At 33.7% G+C, this 7,631-nt stretch overlaps 1 long non-coding RNA gene across 1 annotated transcript; it reads right to left on the bottom strand.

Annotated features, from left to right (window-relative positions):
• Positions 1–529: 529 nt before the first annotated feature.
• LOC132757410 (uncharacterized) lies at positions 530–3,564 on the bottom strand. Its single transcript, XR_009629448.1, has 3 exons — positions 2,794–3,564; positions 2,284–2,398; positions 530–1,222 (listed from the first exon to the last, which is right to left on the bottom strand). It is a non-coding gene; the product is annotated as an uncharacterized LOC132757410 (long non-coding RNA).
• Between the last annotated feature and the right edge of the window lie 4,067 nt (positions 3,565–7,631).

Raw genomic sequence — 7,631 nt, 5'->3', positions numbered from 1 at the left:
AGTCAATGACAATCTTCAAACAGATATTGATGATGTTAACACATGGGGCATGCAAAACTCAATGGTACTAAATGCACTTAAAACAAAAGCTATGACTCTGTCAATTAGGAATACAAAATTAGAAAATAATGCTACACCTACACTGTATCTTCATAACAAAGAAATAGATTTTACAGACACAGAAAAAGTACTAGGTGTCTATGTTGACAACAATCTCAAATGGAAAACTCAAATTCAAAAAACTATTGGAAAATGCAATTCACAACTCTACCTGCTTCTTAGAATTAAACAATATCTTGATCTTCATTCTAGAAAACTCTTTTTCAATGCATATATTCTGCCTCATTTAGACTACTGTTGCACTATATGGGGAAACTGTAGTAGTGAATTACTTTCACAAATTATCAAATTTCAAAAAAGAGCTGCTAGAATAATCTTGGATAAAAGTTTTGATTCCCCATCAAATGAACTATTTAAAGAGCTTAATTGGATGTCCTTTGATCAAAGAATTATGCACAAAAAAGCTATTCTCATGTATAAATCTATAAATGAACCATCTTTTCCTAATTATATGAAAAATAAATTCAAAGTGATAAATGACAAACACAACTTCAACTTAAGATCTGTTCAAAATGAGAAACTAGTCATACCGAAACCAACAACTGAGTACTTTAGGAAATCATTTGACTATTCTGGTCCTAAAATATGGAATGACATTCCAATTTATATTCGAAATTCAGATACTTTGAAGAAATTTCAAGCCACATATATTAAGTGGCAATTTTCTAATTAAATGAGTGTACATTTTGTTGAAATGATAATGCCACACAAGAATAGAAGGTATAATGTTTAATGTTTTGTTTTTACAAATTTGTTTTCATCTTACTTGTAAAATAATGTATTTTTCATGCCCAGATTATGAAAATGTGGTTTCTTGATGTTCGTTTTTTTTTTTTTTTTTTTTTGGTTTGTTTTTTGTTGTTGTTTTTTTTCTATTTGTGTATATATGTTATTTAAAATGTGTAATGTATATATTGTTATGTATATGCTATGTATATGCTGAGGCCCGCATGGAAGATCGGGAAACCGAATGTGTTAGCCTCATTAAATAAAGTTGTTACTTACTTACTTACTTACTTACAGTAACAGTCATCTGTACCGCGGCAGGTATTAACCACGCCCACCAGTGCACACTATCTGATAAGCCCATCATCTGCGTTACCTGTATGAATAGATTTTATAGTACATGTGTATAGTAGTGAGATACATGAAGTAGAGAAAAATGAGAATCCCTAAAGAAAGCCCAACATGGCAAATTGAAAATGTTGCAGGTTCAGTTTAATTGATCCTGTTCATGAACGATACTGTCGAGTGCAAACCAACCTCCATGACCACCTAGCACAGGCTTAAGCATAATTCATCATTCAAATATGAAATGGCAAAATTTTAATTTTTGGAACATCTACAGATGTGTTCATATGGCGGAAATGTGACACAATAGTGCCATTTCATGAAAAGCGGCGTATGGTCCCCAAGTTATAAAAAAGGTGTGCCCTAAACAAAAAAAAACAATCGGTGGAACTAAATAAAATGGAATTTTCAAAGGGGATCAGAGTTTATGAACTCATGAGTGCATTTTATAAGGGTAGCAGTGGCGTAGTGGTTAAAGTGTCTGCCTTTCAACCCAGAGGTCATGGGTACGAGCCCTACTTTGGTCACGACCATGTTTCTTCATCTGACACCTGTACTAGTTGGTTCCAGGAAGCGGACTCAAAAGTGATTAATATAAGTTGTAAGAACTTGTTTCGCAATCAAGCTTAAATAAATATGTTTACACCATGAGTGTATTTTAACATGTATCGTTTATCATATAATCATTCACCCTATATCACTCATTGTTGATCACTCATATAAATATATCATATCATATATCATATATCACTCATTGTTGATCACTCATATAAATATATCATATCATATATCACTCATTGTTGATCACTCATATAAATATATCATATCATATATCATATATCACTCATTGTTGATCACTCATATTAAAATAAACAGCAACTTTAGTTTATTTTTTTGTTTACAGAATATTCTGCTTCAGTGTGACATTTTAATTAACAAGTATACTATAATAAATATACATTCATAAATGCTTGTAAAATATTTCATGGAAACAAAAAAAAAACAAACTTATACCCATTTGAAGGAAAATCAACAAGAAATATCAAGCATGCAAACATAAGTCATTTAAAAACAAATAAAAAGTTTTTATACCTCTTTAAATCTCTTCTCCTTTTCAAAGACAATTTTCTGTTCCAACATGGCTACTGAATAAACCTATGACAACATCAAACATAGCGGAAAAATATGTTGTATTAGCCAGATAAATCTGAAAACAAACATTTATTGTCATAATTAACACATTTTATAAGGGGAGGTAACAAGTGCCTTAATTACATCAATTTCATTAGGAGATAACAAACCCTTCACAAAATAAGCTTTACTTATGGAGGTGAAGTTATAAATGTCTTATTAACATAATAATAGCAACAATAACTTTTACTCATCATTCATTTTTATAACAAGTACAAGTTGTTACTAAATCACTTATAAATTACTAAATTAATGTTTTCATTATTATAAATTGAATTGTACATGAAAAGTCCAAAACATTTTAGAAAATCTAAGACAGATTAAAACACTTTTATTGATTAATAAAGCTTCAATGTAATTATAAAAATATTGAATTCCAACAAGAACAGTGAATCAAGGGAGACAACTCACGCATCCCACAGTCAACACCAATATGGCATTCTGTGAAGGAAAGTTCCTGGACTGGTTACCGGCTTTCCAACCTGTATCTCAATAATTGCTCTCTCTACCAGGTCCTGTATGAAGGAAAGTTCCTGGTCTGGTTACCGGCTTTCCAACCTGTATCTCAATAATTGCTCTCTCTACCAAGTCCTGTATGAAGGAAAGTTCCTGGTCTGGTTACCGGCTTTCCTGTATCTCAATAATTGCTCTCTCTACCAAGTCCTGTATGAAGGAAAGTTCTTGGACTGGTTACCGGCTTTCCTGTATCTCAATAATTGCTCTCTCTACCAAGTCCTGTATGAAGGAAAGGTCCTGGTCTGGTTACCGGCTTTCCTGTATCTCAATAATTGCTCTCTCTACCAAGTCCTGTATGAAGGAAAGTTCCTGGACTGGTTACCGGCTTTCCAACCTGTATCTCAATAATTGCTCTCTCTACCAAGTCCTGTATGAAGGAAAAGTCCTGGTCTTTATACCGGCTTTCCTGTATCTCAATAATTGCTCTCTCTACCAAGTCCTGTATGGATGTAAGTTCCTGGTCTGGTTACCGGCTTTCCAACCTGTATCTCAATAATTGCTCTCTCTACCAGCTCCTGTATGAATGAAAGTTCCTGGTCTGGTTACCGGCTTTCCAACCTGTATCTCAATAATTGCTCTCTCTACCAGGTCCTGTATGAATGCCAGGGAAATAAATGTCTTCAGGGAGACAAACAAGAACTGGTTACCGGCTTTTCTGTATCTCAATAATTGCTCTCTCTACCAGATCCTGTATGAATGAAAGTTACAAAATATGATTACAATAATTCCAGTATCAGTGATAGTCAAATTGTAATTTTAAAGGAACTCAACAGGTCCAAAAAGCCTAAAACCAGAAAATCTGAATTTCTTAAATACAGTAGAAAGCTTTGGCAAACTGAAAATATATTGTAAAAGATAAATAAAATTATATAAAGAAATTAATTGAAACTTGAATTTTCAAGCTATTCACAGCACAATATGAGTGAAAAGCATTGCATCACTTTTTAATTTGAGTTATTTTGCACAATAAGAATAATTATTTTGTAAAAACATAATGAGAAAATGATCTCAAATTTTGCACACAAGTTATTGCTCTAGACCTAAATCAAATGAATTAATATAAAAAAAATTTTTAGCTTCTTTATATCAAAAACCTCAGTTGAGTCCCTTTAACACAGACAAATTACTCTGTCTAAATTAATTTGAACAAAAAGGTTTTGAAATGTCCCGAATTTAGAAAAACTAGAAATGTGTCATCATGCCACAGATGCCCCCGCATGCAGCCAAAATTTCAGATGTTATAATATTTAGTTCCAAATTTGTTTGCACAAATTATATTTTTCATTTTAAGTTCAAAGCCCTTAAAACTATTCAATGTTAACACAAACCATTTTTAATATGCATATTTCTACCCAAATTAATGGCTACATACATTTCCACAAAAGTATGTGTGCTGAAACTGAAAATTCAAATTTTTTCCAACATTCAAGGAAGATAACTGTGTCCAAAATTATTGAACTACGACCAAATTCAAACTTGAACTGCTTACTCCTAAGATGCATCTATATGTCAAATTTGAGTTGAATGTGTAGATCTACATTCATTGGGGAGATAATGAACTGAAACTTAAAATTTCTGATTTTTTTCAAAGTTCAAGAGGGATAACTCTGTCAGCTATCATCAAACCATGACCAAATTCGAAATTGACCAATGCATACTTATGACATATCCATATCTTTAATTTGAGATGAATATGTACAACTGTTGGGGAGATAATGAATAGGAACTAAAAAAAATTTTTTTTTAAAGTTAAAGGGGCAAAACTCTCCCAAAAATCATCTTGACCTGCGTATTTCTTTGATGTACCCATATGTCAAATTTGAGTTGAATGTGTAATACCATTGGGGAGATAATGAATGGAAACTGAAAATTTCATTTTATTTTCAAAGTAAAAGGGGCATAACTCTGCCAAGAATCATCAAACCATGACCAAATTCGAACTTGACCTGTATTTTCTCATGACATATCCATATGTCAAATTTGAGTTGAATGTGTAATACCATTGGGGAGATAATGAATGGAAACTGAAAATTTCATATTTTTCAAAAAAGGGGCAAAACTCTGAAAGAATCATCAAACCTGCCCAAAATTTCAACTTGCCCTGTTTTTTCATGCATATCATATTCAAGTTTGAGTTGAATGTGTAATAAAGAGGAGATAAAAACGGAAAAATTAAAAAGTTAAATATTTTTCAAAGTAAAGGGGGCAAAAACTCTCCCCAAAAATACTTTGAACCATGCCCAAATTCGAATTCCCTGTTTTTCTTCAACATATCCATAGCAAAATTTGGTTTAATTTAAAAATTTAAAGAAAATGAAGGGAAACGATGAGAGGAAGAAACAGAACAGGGGTAACATATATGACCCAGCCATTATATGGCAGGGGCATAAAAATGACAAAATTTAAACTAGAACTATCGCTGAATGCGATTCATACCCCCACCAATGTCCCTGACAGAAGACCACTTGGAAAAATGGTTAAGGGAATAACTTATGTGGCACAAATACATAAAAAGAAATTATCTCTGGTGAAAAAAAGACCAATTGTACAGGTAATAGTATAAATATATATTATCAAATCATGTTCGAAACAGTTACAAATAACCTTTCATTTTCCCAATGTATTAAACATTTTATTTATAAGTCAATTTTTGACCTTCAAGTGTGGCCTTGACCTTAATCTGGCACAAGGGTAAGATGGGTTTTGCACATCACCCAGTTTGGTTGAACATTTGAGTAAAGACAAAGTTTGAAGAAAATCCTTCCAATAGTATAGAATTTATAGAGTAGACACAATATATTGTCTAGTATTGGTTGTATGTAAATTTGAAGACTTAAAAAGGGGCATAACTTTGTCAAAATGCAATACAGAATAATGAAACTTGACCTGCATATCTTATTTGCCACACCTCATATATCTTTTAAGTTTCAAGCAAATGCCTGCGCTAGTTTCAGAATTATTCAAGTACATGTTAAAATTTAAGAACATTTTCTAAGTCAATTTTTGACTTTCAAGTGTGACCTTGATATTTAGCCGGCACAAAGGTGACATGGATTCTGCACATAACCTTGTTGAGGTGAAAATTTGAGTAAAGTTTGAAGAAAATTCTTCCATTAGTATAGGATTTATAGAGCGGACACAACATATTGTCTAATATTTGATTGTATGTAAATTTGAAGACTTAAAAAGGGGCATAACTTTGGTAAAATGCAATACAGAGTTATGAAACTTGAACGAACAGCATATCAGAATTGTGACCCTTCAAAAATATTTTAAGTTTCAAGCAAATACCTTTTCTAGATTTAGAAATATTCAAATAAATGTTAAAATTTAAGAATATTTCCTAAGTCAATTTTTAAACCTTAAAGTGTGACCTTGACCTTAAGCCAGCAAAAGAGTGACATAAGTTCTGCACATCCCTTGGTCGAGATGAACATTTGAGCCAAGATTGAAGAAAATCTTTCAATTAATGTAGGACTTACAGAGCGGACATGACATACTGTGTAATATTAGATTGTTTGATATTTGACCTTCAATTGTGACCTTGACCATGAGCTGACACATGGGCAACATGGATTCTGCACATCCCCTTGTTGAGGTGAATATTTGAGCCAAGTTGGAAGAAAATCTTTCAATTAGTGTAGGTCTTACAGAGCGGACACAACATACTGTGTAATATTTGATTGTTTGATATTTGACCTTCAATTGTGACCTTGACCTTGAGCTGGCACATAGGCAACATGGGTTCTGCACATCCCCTTGTTGAGGTGAACATTTGAGCCAAGTTTGAAGAAAATCTTTCAAGAAGTGTAGGACTTACAGAGCGGACACGACATACTGTGTAATATTTAATTGTTTGATATTTGACCTTCAATTGTGACCTTGACCTTGAGCTGACACATGGGCGACATGGGTTCTGCACATCCCCTTGTTGAGGTGAACATTTGAGCCAAGTTTGAAGAAAATCTTTCAAGTAGTGTAGGACTTACAGAGCGGACACAACATACTGTGTAATATTTGATAGTGTTTGATATTTGACCTTGTGACCTTGACCTTGAGCTGGCACATGGGCAACATGGGTTCTGCACATCCCCTTGTTGAGGTAAACATTTGAGCCAAGTTTGAAGAAAATCTTTCAAGTAGTGTAGGACTTACAGAGCGGACACGACATACTGTGTAATATCTAATTGTTTGATATTTGACCTTCAATTGTGACCTTGACCTTGAGCTGACACATGGGTGAGATGGGTTCTGCACATCCCCTGGTTGAGGTGAACATTTAAGCCAAGTTTGAAGAAAATCTTTCAAGTAGTGTAGGACTTACAGAGCGGACACGACATACTGTGTAATATTTGATAGTGTTTGATATTTGACCTTCAATTGTGACCTTGACCTTGAACTGACACATGGGCAATATGGGTTCTGCACATCCCCTTGTTGAGGTGAACATTTGAGCCAAGTTTGAAGAAAATCCTTCAATTGGTATAGGAGTTATAGAGCGGACACGAAAGTGGAGACGGACGGACGGACGGACGGACCGACCGACGGACGGACCGACCGACGCGACAAAGCGAATCCATTATAGCCCCCCCCCACATTTTGTGGTGGGGGTATAATAAAATCAATATACCCATGAGTTATATATACCCATGAGTTATATATACCCATGAGTTATCTGAATTAAGTGATTGATATAAAACCCCAACTGTAAAGGATAATTTTATTTTTTAATT

Source organism: Ruditapes philippinarum, unplaced genomic scaffold, assembly GCF_026571515.1.
Source record: "Ruditapes philippinarum isolate M1 unplaced genomic scaffold, ASM2657151v2 ctg4003_1_1_1_1, whole genome shotgun sequence".
NCBI lineage: Eukaryota > Metazoa > Mollusca > Bivalvia > Venerida > Veneridae > Ruditapes > Ruditapes philippinarum.
Note: the sequence above shows the minus strand (reverse complement) of the source record. Positions and strands in the feature narration are given on the sequence as shown.